Consider the following 20,561-nt stretch of genomic DNA (forward strand, 5'->3'; position numbering starts at 1 on the left):
GGAATTTAACACAGTTGTCCTGACTTTGGGGCTCTTTCCACTCCACTAACAGGATGGACGGTTTGTGAACCAGAGGAAAAGGTAGGAAGTTACTAATGATTGCAGAACTGAAAATGCTATCAACAGCAGTCAGCATAGGTTCTTGTACTTCCCCAGCATTTTATCTCATTATCAAAAGAACAAAATATGAGATCTACTCTCTTAATACATTTTTAAGTGTGTAATACATCATTGTTGACCTTAAATACAATGTTGTACAGCAGATCTCTAGAGCTTACTCATCTTGCTTGACTGAAACTTTATGCCTATTGATTTGTAATTCCCCATTTCCCCCTGCCCTCCAGCAAGCACCACTTAACTCTTTGATTCTATGTGGTTAACTATTTTAGTTATAAATATGAAGTATATAAATATGTCCTATTCATTTTTACATCCCATTGCCTATCATGGCACCTGACATATAGCAGGGGTCCAGCAATTGATGAGCCGGACTACTGGGGAAATGAAGATAGAAAAGAACTGGAGTTGCAGTTATAGCCAGACCCACATTCTTCAATGTGGGGCAGCAGTAATGAGTGAAGACCCATAGATGCAGAAATCCAGGAGTGTTGGTTTGACGTGCTATGTCCCCACTATGCTGCCAATTCTGCCCTAGGTCCCAGCTCTAGCTCCATGATGGCAAGGGTATGTCCTAGCCACTTTACTGCTGTGGTCACTGTGCTGGGTGACATATGGCCAGTCTCTCTAAGTGAGAGGCCCATGACAAGCTTCCCTTGAAGCCGAGGCATTCCTTGGGCTTCTCTGAACAGCATGGAATGGGCAATGACCCACAGGTAATTGTCGCTGAAGCATGTTTTATGAGGTGTGGTTTCTCTCCAAGATGTGTCCAGACTGAGAAGCACCATCTGCAACCCAGAAATGGGTGCCATTTATATGGCAGGTTTAATATGGACTCTGATAATGCTTAATCTGTCCCAGATAGATAAGTGAAATTATGGCTATACTCAGAAACACAGGATGAGCCATCTGTATTTGAAAGCCATAAGATGCCCTTCACAACTGGGTTCAGTTTATAGGCCTCTCTGACTTTGAGACACTTTTGTAAACATAGAGAACTAATGGGTTGATAAAGACAATGTGGTAGATACACCCCATGAAATGCTACCCATCCATAAAAAGGAATTAAATAATGTCTTCTGCAGCAACTTGAATGGAGCTGGAGGCCATATTCTAAGTGAAGTAATACAGGAGTGGAAAACCAAAAACGGTATGTTCTCATAAGTGAAGCTAAACTATGAGTATGCAAAGGCATACAGAGTGATATAATGGACTTTAGAGACTCAGAAAGGGAAGGGTGGGAGGGAGGCTAGGGATAAAAACAATGTATTAGGTACAATGTACACTATTAGGGTGACAGGTGTCAGAATTCATCACTATATAATTAATTTATGTAACAAAAAACCACTTGTACCACAAAAACTATGAAAATAAAAATTTTTTTAAACTGAAAAATCTTGATCCAGTTTTCCCAGACCACCATGACCACTGTGAGATGACCATATTATTTAGAAAAACGAATACATGGAATTCTTAATGTAACACTAGCCCCAGGGGAACTGTGCTCTTTCTTTTTACTTACTGCAGCTGAGAGCCAAAGGAAGCCCCCAAAAAAAACTGTGAAAAGGGAGAAGCTGGGCCAGTGCTATCAGCCTGTGTTCGTGTGGGAGTGGAAAAACAGCTGATAGTGGCTGTGCCAATTTTGAGCACCTACTAGGTGCCAGGCACTCCACCAACTGACTACACATCTACCTTGTTCAGCTTACAAAATAAACCTCATACTTCTTTGCAGAAAGAGCCAGGCCTGAGGTGACAGATGAAACAGAGGAACCATTGCAGGTGTCCTGCAGATCACCCTGTCCCTCAGCTTCCCACACTCCTGGGTCCCAGTAGAATTCAAGAGGGCCCAACAAGCCTGGAAACAGGACTGCACGATGGATAAAGTCAGATATAGTCCTTCCCAGAGTACAAAGTCCCCAGAGGGCCAGAGTCTCCATCCCTGGCTTTTGGAGACTCAGCGTGTGCTCGGGATGCCGGCATGATACAAGAATACAAAAATTTGGGAATCCAGAGACCTGAGCTCCCTGCTCTTCGTCAGGGCTCAAATTTAGAAATGAGAAACAATGGGAAGGGATCCAGAGCTAAAATTGCCCATGCTGTAAAGCACACTTGTTTGTCAGGGTGTTGGAATGCAAGTGTTTTGCACTGTCTCCAGGGCCACACTGCTTTGCTGCCAGCTATTCTCCTGTGCCCTGTTCTCCCGTAGAGAACATTTGTGAGAAGGATGGGAAAGGTAAGGCAACCAGCTGAAAAGTTATTCTCTAGATACCCCACATACCTTTTGTTCCCAAACCAAAAATGACATGGAAGCACAACCTCTAGTTTACATTTGGGAAGGGCATATCTTGGCTGGTGTGGGGATGATACACCAACTATCTCCCTCGTGTCACCCTAAGTCCAGACATGTGATGTTTATGCCTTGCTGTGACCCATTTATAGCTGTGTTACTCATAGTTGCCATGGCCCCACATACATCATGTGGGAAATGGAGTCCACTCAACACTTGTCTGCATTTGGTCCTTTAACCAGACACTCAGGGCAGTGCAATGATTACTTCCTCCTGTGTGGTGCTAAATTATAGAGCCATAAACACAGTGACACTCAAAAGTACTTGAGAGAAGGCAGTGCCTCATGGTCTGGTTCCATATGCAATAGCCAACTGTGCACCCAGAGCAAACTTGGTAAAACTTTGGAGTTACTTAAAGGGCATCAGAAATAAAACAAACGCCTGGAATTTGTAAAGTCTTCTACAGTTTACAGAGCACATTCACACATATTGTCTTTTGTACTCATCAGGACCACACCCTAAGGTAAGTGGTACAAGCTACAACTAAGGCTTGTAAGGAACAACACACACCCAAGGTCAGAGAGGTAAGCAGCCTGGAATTGCACCCAAACAACTCAAAACCCAGAACTCTTTTTTTGTCCCAAACAGGTACTCGTAGAGTCAGAGAAACAAAACTCTAAGTAAAACTTAGAAACATTTTTTTCTAAATTGTGAAACATCCACCAAATTTTCCTTTGCAACCCATTAAGCCTTTGGTAGTTAAAGTGAAAACTGAAATATTTCTACCAATAACTATATAAAAACAGGGAAGAAGAGGAAGGCACAAAGACCAGAACATTTGTCTTGGTCAAATTCTACAACCGAAATCCAGATTAAAGAAGTGCTATGTGCAGTTCCTGGAGAATCTGAGTGACCGTAAAGTAAAGGCAAATTGTACATCCAGGTCAAATCTCATTAAAATATTTTTTATTAATCCTATTGTATTGAGAGTTTGTTGTATTGGATATCAACTCAGAGTTAGGGGCTGGCAACTAAGATACATTTGTTTGGTGAGATCTTGGTGGAGAAAAGGGCATATTAAAGACCAGTCACCATAGGCAGCTCCAGATTTTGTGGGAAATTTCTCTTCATCCATCAGAACATTCATTGTCCTCCTTGTCTCTAAAGGGGCCACCAACTTCATTGGAGAAATATTGACCCAAGATTTCCCTACCAAGGCAGAGTTTAATAAGGTCTAGAAGTAGATAAAGTGATAAATAAGTCAAAGAGACTGATGTCTTAACCAAGAGGTTCTCAGCATTTCCAAAGATGACAAAAATCTTTCTACATTGTTTATGCCTTGGCATTCAAGGCCTAGAGACAATGGTGATTATATCAGAAGTGCACAGAATCTTCCTACAACTGTCCAGCAATGATCTGTGGCAGCCAGGGTTTCTGGAGCAACCAAACAGAAAACTAATTTTTGACATTTAACTAACAGAATGTGTGAAACAAATGGAGGCCTCCCTGCCTTCTTCCCATAATGCATTCCTGGAAAGCACATAGTCATAGAAATCACCTTAAAGCTGAACGATTGATTGTTTTCACAGTCACAATGATGGTAATGAGTGGTCCAAAGACTGAGTAGTGAGATAAAAAGATGGCTTTTGACGTATTATTAGGCAAAGATATAACTATAATATTTTAAAATAGTAAAACTTTTTCAAAGGCGAATGGAACTAGAATTTTGGTATTGATCCTCATTTTAGAAATTAGGAAATTAAGATCCAGAGGGGTTGAGTCACTTGTCCAGGATCACACAGCTAGCTATTGGCTGATCCAGGATGAGGTTTGGAGCTCTTTCTGCTACACTAAATTATTTTGTAAAACTTGTAAAAATTACCATAGGTGTATTAATCTGTTCTCACACTGCTAATAAAGACATACTCAAGACTGGGTAATTTATAAAGAAAAACAGGTTTAATGGACTCACAGTTCCACATGGCTGGGGAGGCCTCATAATCATGGTGGAAGGCAAAGGAGGAGCAAAATCACATCTTACATGGCATCAAGCAAGCAAGAGAGGACATGTGCAAGGGAACTCCCCTTTATCAAATCATCAGTAAGTCTCGGAGACTTACTCACTCTCCGAGAACAGCATGGGAAAGACCTGCCCCTGTGATTTGATTACCTCACACTGGGTCCCTCCCATGACACATGGGAATTATGGGAGCTACAATTCAAGATTTGGGTAGGGACACAGCCAAACCATATCATTAAGTAGTCAGTACATATTGGAAGTACATTAGAGGGACACATTAGCAACTGATACACAGAAATATATCTGTAGTGTGCCTAAAAGTTGACTTATCAAATATTCGTGCGTTTGTTCTAATGAACAGCTAAATTCAACTTAAAAATATTTCTCGCCTTCTCAGAATCTAGGAATGTTTCTAAAAATAAAGTAAAATGCATAAATCTTAAGTGAACTTGATGAATTTTTTACCATGTATACACCCATGTATGGCCTTTATTTTTACATAGCTCTTAAATACTACTGTATATGCCAGCAAATCTTTGAGGTTTTGTTCATTTGAGAAATAATAATTCCAAGAGATGATAAAACAAGTTTTCATTTTGAAAGAAAGGAAGGGGAAAAGAAAAGCATCAGTCATCAGATAAACTAAGAAGTACGGGGTTAAGCAAAGATAAACCATTTTCTTAGTTTAAGGGCTCCTTGAAACCTTAAATATACAAATATATATTGTATGTGTTGGGTGTGGGGACCATTAAATCACCATTGTAGCATTTTCAAAATTGACTCAATCACTGAAGCATTTTTCCACTTTTATACTGTATCAATTATTTATCATTCATTATATCACAAATAGTATCCATAGTATTTCATCAGGTGGCTGCACCAGAGTTTGCTTAATTGGAATCCTATTATTGGACACTTAGGTTCTTAATCAACTTTGCTACCATAAATGAACACAACTTTTTCCATGTGAACATTTTCTTTAGAATGGACTTCCATCAAGACATAACTAGGTTGGAAGAGATATAAATCCACAATGACGGGGAATTTCTCCATTTATTAACCCCCCCACACACTCATCATTTATGCTACTGTGTGCCTGCTATACAGAAGATACTCAATATTTGTTGAGAATGAGTATATATCTTTTTCACGATTACTTTCCTATTCATATTTGTGGATTTCTTAAAGGAAAAATGGTAACTGTTTTCTTGAGCATTCCTTTGATTTCTAGTGAGGCTGCACATTTTCTTAGGCTTCTCTACTAATTATACATTCACTTTTGTGAATTGCGAGTTCATTTCCTATGTCTATTAAGGTGCTAGCATTTTGCTTTCCAATTTACACGGGCTCTTTATATAATTATACATTTCATGCAAAACAATTTTCTTGATAGAGTTTGCTATTTAATGTTTGTTATTTTTTTCAGGTACTTTTTTTTAAATTATGGAGAATTTGAGGGATGATTTTGATGGCTCTTCCTTAAAAAGCTATCCAGGGAAGTTTAAATCAATGCCTTCATTTTTTCCTCTAAATCATTCCAACCATTATTTTAAAAGCTACTTATATCCAAATCTTACCTTTTGACACTAACATCAAATGACTTAATTTTATAATCTTAAAAGCGATAAGAGGTCATAAAAAGGATGTTTCTGGAAAGGAAGAAAGCATCATGAATTTGGAGATTTGAGATCTTGTTTATAGGCTGTTGGAACTCTGCTGTGTGTGTGTGTGTGTGTGTGTGTGTGTGTGTGTGTGTGTGTGTCTGCGCGCGCGCGCGCACATGCTGGTAGGGGGTGGGGGTTAAACCACCTAGAATGAGAGTTCAAACATGGCTACACATTAAATCACCTGGGGGGAGAGTTTTTATAACCATCCCAAAGCCCAGGCTGTCCCAAACCAATTACATCAGAGTCTCTGGAAGTGCAATCAGTAATTTGTAAAGCTCCTCAGGTGCCCTGATGTGCAGACAAGTTTGAGAATCACAGCCTAGGAGGGCGTCTCAGTCTTCAACATCCATATGAATCCCTGGGGATCCTTTAAAACTGCAGATTCTGACTCAGAAGATCTGGGGAGAGGCCTGAGACCACACCCAAGGGATGCTGTTGCTATTGTTCCATGGACCACTTGAAAATGAAGGTTCTAAAGCACTAGTTTTCAATAGAGGGAGAGAATGATTTTTGCCCCCTACCAGAGTGGGCATTTTGCACCATGTGAAGACATTTTTTGGTTATTACAATCAGGAAGGGGAGGGTACTACTGGCATTTGGTGGGTAGAGGCCAGGGATGCTACTAACCATCCTAGAATGCACAGAACAGCCCCAACAACAGAGTTATCTAGCCCAATTGTCAATAGTGCTGAGGTGGAAAAGAGCAGGCTTAAAGAGAGCTGTTTCTGATGAAAGACAATGATTACAAACCTGAGCTAGAACACAGCTTTGTGCAGTGGCGTGTTAAGTGATCCCTTCTGGGAAGCACTGCTGATAAAACATATTAGTAATTTTCTAATCAACTTTAATGAGATTAAGAGCCCCTTCTGAGAGATTTTATATACCTGTCTAACTGAAGTCACCTTGTAACAGAGTTTACTGATCACTTGTACCTCGTCTCACAGTGTTATCTAACCACATGTTTTCCTACTCCAAGTTTTAGAACTGGAGTTTCTAAGCCTCTTTAAGCAGCTTTAAAATAAAGCTTTGACATGTGTTTGCAGTCAATTCATCACAGAAATTGCTTTTATACTCTTTGCCTTGCAGTTTCCAAGTTGGTTCCCAGGTGGGACCCTGTCTGAGCAGTCAACTAATGTTTCCTGAGTGCCTACTGTGGAGACATTTTCACAGCCCACTCTGCCTTCAAACCCAGCTTTCCTGCTTTCTTCCTATACTACCTTGGGCAACTTACCCAACAACGAAAGCTCCAGTGTTCCAAAGGATAGGGAATTCATGATGTCAAATTCACAGGGTGGTTGTGAGGATAACATAGTAAAGCATTTAGCAGAGTGCCTCCGACACAGTCAGCATGTACTATTAGTATTATTCAGGGACAAAGATCCACAAAAAGCTTATAAATGAAAACATCCCTTCCTCCCCTTCTATCTTCCAAACAAAATTCAATCTTTGTCATTTTGGCTTCAAGCTCTTTGTGGTGCTGATGGTTGGGGAGATCTAAATGTGTAGAGAAGAAAACTGAAAAAAGTGAATTGAGTATAAATTACATGGAAAAGGAACTTGGGGACTCAGTGGAAAATAGAATTTGTTGGAAAGAGATTTGAGGTTAAATGTCTCCAGGATGAGGGAATCCTGGTCCAATGAGAAGATTTTTAGGTAGTTTTACAGTGTGTTTTACAATGTAAATCTTTTTTTTTCTTTTTCCTTATATTTTACATTTAAGGAGTACAAATGCAGTTTTGTTACATGGATACATTGCATAGAAGTGAAGTCTGGGCTCTCAGTGTAACCATCGCCCAGTGTTCATTGTACTCGTTTACAATGTAAATCTTTCTTAGGTGAAGATTTACATTCCTTTTGGGGGCTGATATGGTTTGGCTGTGTTCCCACCCAAATCTAATCTTTAATTGTAGTTCCCATAATCCCCACAAGTCATGGGAGAGACCCGGTGGGAGGTATTTTAATCATGGTAACTGTTCTCGTGATAGTGAGTTCTCACGAGATCTGATGGTTTTATAAGGGGCTTTTTCTCCTTTTGTTTGACACTTCTCCTTCCTGCATCAGGTGAAGAAGGGTGTGTTTGCTTGCCCTTCCTCCATAATTGAAAGTTTCCTGAGGCCACCACAGCCATGCTGAACTGTGAGTCAATTAAACCTCTTTCCTTTATAAATTACCCAGTCTTAACTATGTCTTTATTAGCAGCATGAGAACGGACTAATACAGGGGCCATTTTTAGAAAACAATGTATGTTTCTTTTGTACACAGCTCTGTGCTTAAAGATGCTTAAATGGTCTTAAAAGTGAAAAGCAGAATTCCTGGTTTTATTTGGGCTACGTTATATACTACAAAACATATTAGGCACTGTGGATACACTAGAGGACAAATCAGACAAGTTATCCCCCTTCATTGAACTTAAGATCTAGAAGGAAAATCAGACAAATAAACAGTGACAATCCAGTCCTCCATTGTGATGAGTGCTGCTATCCTGGGACAAACACAGGAAGCTATAGATGCTTTATTCAGATTAAGAGGCAACGGACAAGTTTTTCAAAAATAGTATTTAAGTGAGACTTGAATAATGGGTAGGAGTTAGCCAGCTAATGAGTACAGGAGGAAACAAAGATCAAAAAAGAATATCATGAGCATGTGTAAAGGCCTGGAATCAGCATGGCACATCCATCGACTGGGAGAAGTTCACTAGGGTTGGAGCGAGGAATGTCCTGCGCAGGCAGAAATGCAAGATGAAAAAGGCCTGCTGAGTCTGAGACAGTTAACACAGGCCCTAAGGGTCACGGGAGCCGCTGAAGGATGTGCAGCAGGGCAGTGACTTGATCCATTTTGTGGGGTTTGGTTTTGTACTTTTTGAAAGATCCACTGACTGCGGGGCTCTGGCAACTGAAAACAAGTGAGAAAAGGCTTTAAGTAGTGAAGTGCACAGGTCACTTTAACAGCTGTGGCCATTAATGCTCCAATTGTTCAGCGAGGTCACCTGTGTGATAGCAACAAAAATACATAGTGGATGAATGAAGTTTGCAAACCTTATTTCAAGGTGAAGAGAGGGGTCAAACATATGAGAATATCACAGCACTTGTCCAATGGCTTGTGCCTGAGGATTGAGAAGGGAGTCCCTTGTCCATTAGCAAAGGCCCAGGGGCTCCTCACTGAAGCATTTCAGTTCCAGATCTCGAACTTCCATAGAGGGCTGAGGAAAATTCCCACAGGCTACACAAACATTACTTTGAGCAGTAAATCCAAAACAACTTGCAAGTGACCACATACTGTTGGGCAAGCAGTGGGAACTCATACTGAGCTCTTCTGTCAATTTGCAGTATTTTGTGGGCTGTGAGGAATCTGAGCTCAAATAAAGCAGAAATGGGCAGTCTCTCAGATCCCTTGGCTTAATTTATTGAACAGGGAAAATAAGCCTTGTGAGGGAGACAGTTCCATTCCTAACGATTTAACCATTAATAAAGTCCTGCTATAAATGGAACTCTGGAGAGAAGGTAGCTTGTCAGAGGGCAGAGGAGTGGGCCCCATTAGACAAAATAGGTCAGGCAGGAAGAAAGTTGTCATTTCCTGACTAGTTAAGCTGATCAGACATGACAAGCCATGTCGTTTTTGGACTGATTGAAAAAGGATAGAAAATATACAAGAGGTTTCTTTCTTCTTGTTTCCTTTCATGGAAGATGGCTATTTCAAAGAGGATCCTGAAAAGAACTTGATAATAGCACAATTTTCAGTTTTGTGATTTAAAATGTATGTTTTGTGCTTTAAAGTGTATGTTGGCCTGAGTGTGTGTGTTTGTGTTTTCAGAAACATAAGTTTTCACAGAAAAAAAAATCTGTGCTTCTCTTACAAAGTTACTTGGGCTTCATTCAGTTTCATCTCAGATTAATGGAATTCTCACTCCTGAGGAGAGTTTTCCTTCCCATTGGTTAGATTTTTCATGATATCCTCTGCTTTTTTCTTGTTGTTCTGGTTTTGACCCTCAGAAATCAAAAGAGAGGCCAGGAGCGGTGGCTCACGCCTATAATCCCAGCACTTTGGGATCCAAGGCAAGCAGATCACCTGAGGTCAGGAGTTCGAGATCTCTTTTTAGTAGAGATGGTGAAACCCCATCTCTACTAAAAATACAAAAATTAGCTGGGCTTGGTGGCGCACACCTGTAATCCCAGCTACTCAGGAGCCTGAAGCATGAGAATCACTTGAACCTGGTAGGCAGCAGTTGCAGTGAGCCGAGATTGTGCCAGAGCCCCTGCAGCCTGAGCAATAGAGTCAGATTCCATCTCAAAAAAACAAAAAAAAAAAACAGAAAGAAGTCAAAAGAGAGAGCAGGAAAAGCATTGCATATGGGAGCAAGCTAAGGAGAGGGAACAGTGTACAAAAGCTAAGATGTATCCCTCAAACAACGGATTTTTAGTTCACTTCTGGATTTGCCTCCCTGTAGAGGTTCTGCCTTCCTCTCCCTCCTTTTGGACCCCTCCCCACTAATGACTCAAGGAAGTTAAGAAAAGACTTTCCTCAGTGCTCACACTATGCACTGTGCTTGTGCACTGTCTGGTTTACAAAGGCTTTCTCTGTTAGAAGCGTCAGAGAAACTGGCTTCACATTTGGAAATAATCTTTCTAATCTCCCCAATGATAAATGTTTGATGGTTTAAATAAATATAAGAAATTGTTGGGTGGTGAGGATCAGGAGAGGTGAAAGAAAAGCAAATACTGAAATGTCACAGCTACATGAGTTTGAGAATCTCACTTTTCTGGACCTTGGGGTCCAGAAAAATGAAAGGGGTAGGTGGCTATGGTAGGCAGCCTTCAAGATGGCTCCCAGTGACCCTTGAATCCTGGTATTCATATCCTTGTGTAGTCCTCTTCAACACACAATAGGGCTGACTTGTGTAATCAGTAGCATGTTATGAAAATGACAAAGTATGAATTCTAAAACTAGGCCATAAAAGACTTTGCTCCTTCTGCCCTGATTTTTCTTGGATCACTCACTTCAGGGAGAGTTGGCTCCCATGTTGTGAGGGGACTCAAGCAGCCCAATGGGTGAGTCCACATGGAAAGGCTCCAAGGCCTCCTGATAACAGTCATCACCAATTAGCCAGTGATGTGAGTGAGCCATCCTGGAAGTAGATCCTTCAATCCTAGTCAACATCTCACTACAACCTCATGAGGGACCCTAGGTTAGAACCACCCAGCTAAGCCACTCTAAATTAGTGATCCACAGAAACTGTGAGACAATATTTATTGTTCTTTAAAGTTTTGAGTAATTTATTACACAGCCAAAGATAACCAATACAGGTGCCTTAGCCCAAGTTCAGCTTTTGTATTTTATGTGTCAAGGAATAGGTGAATTGGTGGGAATTATGAAAAGTTCATGTTTAGTGTGACATGTCAAAAACTGGATCCTAGCTACAGGGTAGGACCATATTGCTTTGGGCATTTAATGAAATGGGGAAGAAAGATAAGTAGCCAGAATCTAGAGAGCTGGCATCCTGAGAACTTATGGATTCAGTTTTATGGGAATGGGCCAACACAGCTGGCTGACCTTGAACCAAAGTTTACAGTGCAACTGCTCAGCACCCAGTGATTAGTCCTTAGGACACGATACCAAAAACATAACCCACTTATGTTTATACATGCAGAGACAGAACTTGTTAAAAGAAACTCCAGTGGAATGGGGACTTACTTGGATTCTCCCTATAATGAGTCATTCCCAAAGGGTTCAAGTGGGATTATCTGAAGGGAATGGTGGCCCTGGCAGTTTTTAGAGGGAGATGAATTAGATAGGGGTTAAAAATTGCTGAGTTCACAGTTAAACCCATGTGATTCTCCAGGGTATGGTACACATCTGGAGAGCAGTGAGTATAGAGCAATCTCTGCATTGGGCTGGGTCTCGGTTGGACTAAGTGACATTGATGGTCCCCTAACCTGTGAGAATATGACTCCACATATTGCTGGGTAGACACAAGTCACAACACTGACAAGACAGCACATTTATTAGTGGGAGCTAGAGTATCTTCAGCCCCTTCTAGGCCTGATATGGCTATTGTTAGGACTTATATGACAGTCCTGAACTTAGTATCTCTTTTCTATGTCCTATCTCAAATAGAGACTATGGCTCACCAGTGAGTCACCCTGTAAATAAATGCACATCTCTGCTGCATGACTTTCCAAGAATGCTTGGCTCTTTTCCACCATTGGATACTTTCATTTCAGCAACCTGTACATTCAGCCAAAGAAATACTTTCCCAAGCAAGAAAGATTTCAGTCTAGTTCATCAAAAGATGGTCTAAGAAATACTTTCTCAGTCCTTCTCAGACCAAGACACACATCAGGATCACCTGAAGATTCTGCGAAACATATAGATTCCCAGGCCTATCCTGCCACCCTCCAACAATTAACTGATAGCAAGTGGCACTCAAGCAAGTCCAGGTGATTCTAATGTGCAATCAGTGCTGAGGACCACAGATATAACTGTATCCAACGTTTTGTTGCTGCCTGACTCTGTAACTTGTAACTAAGATAATTAGAATAAAAACAATGGTTCTCACCCAAAGCCCAAGGCTGGACAACTGAGTTGCTCAGAAACCAGCTTCAGTTCTTCTGTCATAGTATTTGAGAAAAGCTATAAAGCTGTCTATCAGGCTGGGTGCAATGGCTCACACCTGTCATTCTAGCACTTTGCGAGGCTAAAGCAGGAGGATCCTTTAAACTCACGAGTTTGGGACTAGCCTGGACAGCATAGTGAAACCCCATCTCATACTATGCAGCCATAAAAAACAATGAGTTCCTGTCCTTTGTAGGGACATGGATAAACCTGAAAACCAACATTCTCAGCAAACTGACACAAGAACAGAAAATCAAACACCGCATGTTCAAACTCATAGGTGGGTGTTGAACAAGGAGAACACATGGACACAGGGAGGGGAGCATCACACGCTGAGGTCTGTGGGGGAATCTAGGGTAGGGAAAGCAGGGGGTGGGGAGTTGGGGAGGGATAACATGAGGAGAACTGCCAGATATAGGTGATGGGGATGGTGGTAGCAAACCACATTGCCGTGTATGTACCTATGCAACAATCCTGCATGTTCTTCACATGTACCCCAGAACCTAAAATGCAATAAAATATATATATGTGTGTGTGTGTGTGTGTGTGTGTGTGTATTTACAAGCCAAGTGTGGTGGTATGTGCACCTGTTGTCCCAGCTACTTGAGAGGCTGAGGTGGGAGAATTGCTGGAACCCAGGTGGTCAAGGCTGCAGTGAGCCATGATCATACCACTGAACTCCAGTCTGGGGAACAGAGTGAGATCCTGTCTCTGAAAAAAAAAAAGATAATGCCCCATAACAGTCTGCCAAGTAGCTGTGATCCTTTGGTCCTGTCTTTTCTTGGACTTGAAAAGTGTTCAAATTTAGAAACTCTTTTGTGTTTTACTTCCACTACCTGGACATCCACAAAAGCATACTTGAATGAAAATTATCAAACCCAGCCTTTTTGTCTCAGCATATATTTGAACCATGGCAAGGCCTTATTTAGAAATACTTTCATTTTGGGAAAATGACTTCATTATTCCCAATCATTCCATCCAGGCATGTCTCAGTATTATTTCTTACAAATGCATGTAAATCTAGAATGATCTCAAAATAAAAAGTTAAGGAAAAAACAGATGATGGGCTGGATTTGGCCTGTGGGCTCTGGTTTGCCAACCCTTGAACTGTAACAATGTCAGCACTTAATAAACTAGCTACAGAAATTAACATTGCTTCAGTGAGATTAAGTAACTGTTAGATAAATTGATGTAGAATTTCCTATCCTTTAGATTAGGATTGTTCCTCATAATTTACCCAGCTCATTTCACCCCCATGGACCTGTCTGCCACATGGATAGTCAGACTGGGGTAATGATGAAAAGTCAGACAGCCTGGATTTGACTCCTGGCTGCCCCACTGTCTAGTTGTGTGACCTTATGGAAATTCATGTAACTTCTCTGTGCCTCAGTTTTCTCACCTGTAAAATGGAGCTCTTATGTGTACTAACTCATTGACGTCTCACAAAGTTAAGGGCTTGCAACAGTGCCTGACCATTGGAAGCACTATTACAAGCATTTGTGATTATTGCTTCATTGATAAATATTATATATGGATTTCAGCAAAGAATCTGACCAAGCTTCTCACTGTACTCATGGAAACTAGCCTGAAAACTGTGGAGCAAGTGATGGGATAGTTAGGGGATTTCTGAATGTCCAGATCTAAACAATCTGATTGATGGCTCTAGGTCAGCGGTTCTAACAGTGTGATCCCAAACCACCACAACAGCAGCAGCATTCCCTAAGAACTTGTCAGAAATGCAAACTCTGGAACCCATCCCAGAACTACTGAATCTAAAACCCTAGGGCTTTGGCCTAGCAACCTAAGTTTCAGCAAGTAATCTAGATGATTCTGACTCGTGCGAAAGTTTGAGAACCACAGCACTAGGCCAATCTGAAAGGGTTTCCTTTGCAGCCACCCACAGGGTGCTGTCCTTGGTGCTGCCCTATCCCCATGCTCCTCAAGTCTCAGTTAAAGATAAGAAAAAGCTGGCTTCTCAAATTGGCAGATCATCCATGCAAAGCCAGCCTGGAGGAATAATGACACTATTTGATGCTAGAGTGTGGACCTCAAATGAACTCCATAGGTTGGAAGTGCCAGCCAAAATTGTTTTGATTTTTAATAGAGATAGCTTTTTTTTTTTGGAACCTAAGTTTCTAACTCAAGTTCTTGGCATTTTAACTCCTACATGTTCAGTGAGGTTGTCATTGGTGCTGTGGGTATCCAGGCACTGTGACCCCAGTTAGCACCATGGCATAGGCTGCAGGAATCCAGCCAGTAATGGAAGGTTGGCCCTGAGTATAGGAGCAAAGTCTGGCCTACCACCTCTTGGTATTTCAGAATTTGATCACATAGAATGAAAGGGTGCCACACAGGAGAGAAAACTGAATCTGGACTCAGTTATGAAGGGATGGCAGTGGGGGTAGTGAGGAGGATCGGAAACCATTCTAATGTAGTTGCATTTGCCATCTGTACTGGCCTAGATCATTATTGGCTGTTCTGTCTTATCTGGGGCATGAGCTCCTCTTCCTATGTGCTGGGAATCCCTGCAAGCCAGGGGCTCTGACACCAGCTGGGTTTCTGGGGTGGCCTGCTCCTGGCAGTGAAAGCAGGTCTATAATTGGCCCATAATTGGATTGGATTTGGCTCAGAATGACTCCCAGGCTCTCTCTCTCCTGACGGATAACAAAGCAGTAAACTTTGTAATATGACCCCGCAAGGAGTCTGGGACACCATTTCTTAGCTGTCAGTGAAAATGGAGAGCTTTCCAGAAGAGTTGACCTTTAGGATAATGGTTTGGGGGCATCTTGAAGTGAAGTTTTCCCCAGAACCATTTGTTTGCCACCTGGTCTTTCTGAAATTCAGACATTTCAACCCAATTTCCAAATCCTGGATCAAATCTGTCCTGTACCATGTGTGTGCATATATGTGCATGTGTGTGTGTGTTGTGGGGGGTTGTATAAAGATTACAGTATGACTTTTTAGAATTAGGTAAGAAAATAGTAAACAGAAGTAGAAATTGAGATAATACATTTCCTTTGAAATATATCTATAGATAGAGGAGGGTAGATTAACCTTGAATTTCTTTTCATGTCAGTGACAAAAGTCCTTCTGGGTATAAGCAGGGGCATTATCTGTTCAATTCTGGCCCATGCAATGCATTGTAACTAATCCCCTTTCTTTGCACCTGTTGCAGACGACATGGTGATCCTACTTTTCTGATTAAAAGGGATTACACCCATTTTCTACAGATGGACTTCAATAGGCTTAATTAATAATTAGTCTTAAAATTAGCCTTCTCTGGAGGGAGACGACAATACATCCCACAGTCTTCCACCCTTTGTGAAGTTGGAAGTCATATAAGAATGAACTGAAAAGTCAATTCCTGCCCTAATTATTTCACAGGACTATTATGAGGTTCGAAAGAGAGCACGGACATGGAAGTACTTTGGAATTCTTAAAATCCAGTGCAAGGATTTGTTAATATTATTGCTGCTATTATTCCCTAGTTAAAAGATGTGACTTTGCGTATGTTATAAAACTTCCAAATAAACCTGTTTCCTCATTGCCGGCCTGTGATGCCCCTTAAGCATCCATTTCACAAAATCTCCAGGCTTCCTTGTTTTCTGGCACCTGTGTGTACTAGTGACTGCCTACCTATTATTGCAAGGTAGACATAACTTGATTATCAAATTAAGTAATGTCAGAGGAAGAAAACACTTCTGTAAGGTAATCATAGCTGGAAATTGAATGTAAATGGTGTATAAGCCAGGACAGGGTGTCATAGAGAAGACATCCAGGGCACTTCAGGACATTGAGATTGACATGGCTCTCATTTTGTTTTCTGGACCAGACTCCAATAGTATATAGCCTATGTATGAAAGATTACTAAAAATATGAGATGCCTATTTCTGGCCATAAAACCCATTCAAAATGCTCAGGAAAGTGCTATATAAAAGTCCGTTGTTTGACTTTTCCTTGAGAGTAGGGCAATGGCAGCTCAACTCTCCAAATATTTCTTAAACTTACTCTCTTCAGAGAAAAATCCAAAATTACAAATCAGATACACTTGCTAGTGACAAATTAGGGTGAGAGGAGGAAAATTCTTTGATGTCTCTAAAACAAAATGAAAATGCTAAAGCGAAATGTTTATAATTTTGCTGTCTTCAGACAAAGGCCTTGGAAACATGAGCTGCTGCAGGTTTTGAAAACTGGAACTGCAATGCCTCCTCCAGGAGAAAGAGGACAGTTGCAGGTTAGGAATCATCTCATTAACTGGCTCAAGCTCAAAGGATTCCAGGTGGGTGGTGATTGAGAAAGAAATCCTCCCAGATGTTTGCAGGTGCTTCAGTGAGCTCATATTAGTCACAGATAAGATAATTAATGGATTTTAATTTTCAGTGAGCTTTCTTCATATTATCTGGGGAAAAGTGCAGACCTACTTTTCAGATAGTATTTCACTTAAGAAAAACAACCAATCAACTCCTAGCCTTGGAAGCAAGGAGCAGAGGGCAGAAGGTATGGGCAGAGTGTGAGGGCAGCAAAGGGAATGAAGTCTTCCTGGATGCTGCTGTGTACCAGAAGCTCTATCTGAGTCATTTCACTATCTTCATTGTCCCCTCTCAAGACTTGCATTATTATTCCTATTTATAGATATGGCTCAGAGTGGTCAGAAAGTTGCCCAAGGTCACTGAATTACTATGTGTCAGAGCTGCACGTGGAGCACAGGTGTGTCCCACTCTTTCCAGCACATCTAGTGTGCAATGGCTGCTGTAAGGTGGGCAAATGCACTCCAAAAAGCCTGTTCATGCCACCTGACACAGCCACAGCCACCTCTGCTATCATCACCCCACTTCTTCCTGCAGAATTCAAGCTCCCAACCCTTCTCAACAGTCAGTACCAATGAAACAGACACAGCACTCCAAATGAAAACTGTTTGTGTTTCCTATAAAGTAGGAGCACAAAACTGGGAAATAGGACACTGAGGTTTTAGACTGGTACTGACCTTGATTCCATTGCTCCTGGGACTCAGTTTCTATCACTAATATATGGGGGATCTTAAATTAAGTTCCCTCCGATGGTAACATTTTGTAGTTAATAACAGTAATAGCTCCAAACAGAACTTTAGGTATACCCACTATGCGATTCAGTGCTTCTGAACCTGGGAAGTATTGGTGCCTGTTGTTGGGACTGTCCTGTGTGTTGTAGGGTGTTTAGTACCATCCCTGGTCTCAAGCCCCTGAATGCCAGGAGTACCCACTCTGAGGTGTGACAGTGAAAAACACCTTCAAACATTGCTAAATGCTCCTCAGGGCAGACAGCAGAATTGTCTCTGGGAGTTAGGTATTTTTCTTATTTTTCAGATGAAGAAACTGAGGCAGATCAATTATATAAAATCACAAAACAAGGGAATAGCAAAGCCAGGGTATAAACCTATCCTTGAATCACCTCTCTTCAACATTTCCTTCAGTGGAACGACTTTTTTCCAACATCCTGTGTAGAATCTGTATTTGTCACCTGTATTCAAAGGCTGTGCCTTGTCATTTCTTCTTCATTCCTTCTGCAACCATTATGTGCTAATATCTCCTCTCACATCCTCACCCAACTAGACTGTGAGTCCCTTGAGGGATGTTGTCTTGTATCACTTATTTCTAATGTAGTGGTGTCTGAAACAGTCAGTGAATAGGTGTTCATTTCATAAATGAGTGAATTTATGCCAGCACTTTAATTTTTCCCACTTAAATCCAGTTCATGCTGTTAATTTGCATTATGAAGAAGGTTAATTTGGCCAAGGTAAATTCCAACAAGCCCATGTACAAAATGATCAGGCAATAAAAACAGTCTGAATAGATGGATGATTGAACACTCAGAATTTAGTAAACCTGTTGGGGTAGTTTTCAGGATTTAATTATTGCCTCTGGAACTAAAATGCAGTCATGATTTTTATCATTTGTATCCAAAATTGGGGGATCAGGTAAGAGCTAGGCAGTAAAATATGTATTACTTGTTAAGGACTCTATAACATCTATGACAGGTGGAAGGAAGTGCCACTATCTTCTAGGGTGGAAGGAAGTGCCACTGTCCTTCCTATAGAAGGTATCCAATGACTTTCTGGCAATAGGACATACTTGTTTTCTGCTGTTTATCCAGCAGTCCAGATGAATTGTTATGAGCAGTCTTTGTGCCACCTGCCTGGACGAAAGAGACTCCAATCTGTCGACTGCTTAATAGAAATTTCCTTCAGTAAGAAGCCAATTGTCTGATCCTGCCTTGGATTAAACCAGCCACCCCCTCCCCGTCTACATAATGTCCTAAACCAGAGGGTATAGAATGATCAGTTCACAGGCAGGGAGCGGTGGCAAGGAAGTACAAGTTAAATTTGCAAGTCTTGATTTGTTCCTCGTGATTCCTTCTCCTTCTCAAATGCCACAGCATGTGCAGGGAGTTAAAACGAGCAGCATTGTCACGATGCAGCCAACCCTGATTAGACAGCCTGGAATTCACTTCCCCAGTTTTCTGCGTGGGCTGCACACAGCGTGAGAGGGAATGAGAGAAAAGGCTTCATGGGTCGGAGACTGCTGCACCGTGAATGACACAGACTCCTGGCAAGCCCTTGCTCATCTCCGGAGCAAAGGCAGGTGGGCTCTGCAGCAGTCTGGTATTTCTCTGCTGCAGTTTTGTCAGCACTAGGGAAAGCCCCCATCACCCCCAGCATTGCCATAATCGGTGTTTTTCTGTCTCCTCTCTTCTCCTCTCTTCTCCTCTCTTCTCCTCTCTTCTCCTCTCTTCTCCTCTCCCCTCCCCTCCCCTCCCCTCCCCTCCCCTCCCCTCCCCTCCCCTCCCCTCCCCTCCCCTCCCCTCCCCTCCCCTCCCCTCCTCTTCTCTCCTCTCCTCTCCTCTCCTCTCCTCTCCCTTCCCCTCCTTTCCTTCTCTCTCTTTCTCACTTTCTCTGATATTTATGGGCATTAACTCTTCCTTTTTTCAACATCCTTAAAAAGAAATTATCTGTGCTTCCATACAATGTTTTGCCCATTTCACAGGATAGATGCTCTGCATATTTGAATCCCTAATGCCTGATATACTCAGCACCTGGTACATCTTTTGTGTTTGGTAAATGCTGACTAACTAAAAGAATGAATATGTGAATGAATAAACAAATGAGCAAACAAAGGAACACATCAACCAACATGCCAGGATTGTGCTTCAGTGTTCCTCTTTGTGGCAGTGACAGTTTCTGCAGTCTCTTTAGCCTTTGCTTGCTTTGCTCTGACCCAACATGGTGAAATATTATTTGCAAAGGCTATAACTAAAAGAACATTTTTGAAGAATGCAGTGGGTGATAGTGATTAAAAGGACCGGCTGTTTAGTGTGACAGATGATGGTTTGTACCCCACCTCTGTGACTTACAATCTGGGTGACCTTGGTCAAGTTGCATAAACTCTCTTAGCCTTCACTCTCCCATAAACAAAATGAGCATTGTAGTATGTACTCCATACAGTCAGCACAGGAATAAATGAAATAATGCATGTGAGGTGCAAGATACGGTATCAGGCATATCACAAGCATATAAAAATAGTAATGCTCATAATGACAATAAAGGTGCTGGTGACTCCACTACTAATGCTTTACATTAATACTTTAGAAGACTTGATGAGCTGCTGAGCTAACCTGCTTTCTGATACTTTTGAGATGAAAAGATAACCTACCAAAATAGTTGCGTTTGAGGCAATTTCACATAGACCATATGTCATAAATATGTTTAATTTGCAAATTGACCAAAGAATTATATTTAAGAGTACTTTATTCCTAAGCCTTAATTACTGTGAAGAGATTATAAATATTGGGAAATTAATTACTGTTTTTGTTACTGTCTTAATTTCTG

General features: G+C 41.4%; 1 protein-coding gene and 1 long non-coding RNA gene across 2 annotated transcripts in view; one reads left to right on the forward strand and one right to left on the reverse strand.

Moving 5' to 3' along the window:
- Positions 1-20,561, forward strand: part of LOC144580993 (uncharacterized) — a 71,786-nt gene that overhangs the window by 18,097 nt on the left and 33,128 nt on the right. The gene's annotated exons all lie outside the window — the stretch shown is intronic.
- SMPX (small muscle protein X-linked) overlaps positions 1-20,561 on the reverse strand; it is a 51,753-nt gene that overhangs the window by 2,868 nt on the left and 28,324 nt on the right. The gene's annotated exons all lie outside the window — the stretch shown is intronic.

Source organism: Callithrix jacchus, chromosome X (genome assembly GCF_049354715.1).
Source record: "Callithrix jacchus isolate 240 chromosome X, calJac240_pri, whole genome shotgun sequence".
Lineage (NCBI taxonomy): Eukaryota > Metazoa > Chordata > Mammalia > Primates > Cebidae > Callithrix > Callithrix jacchus.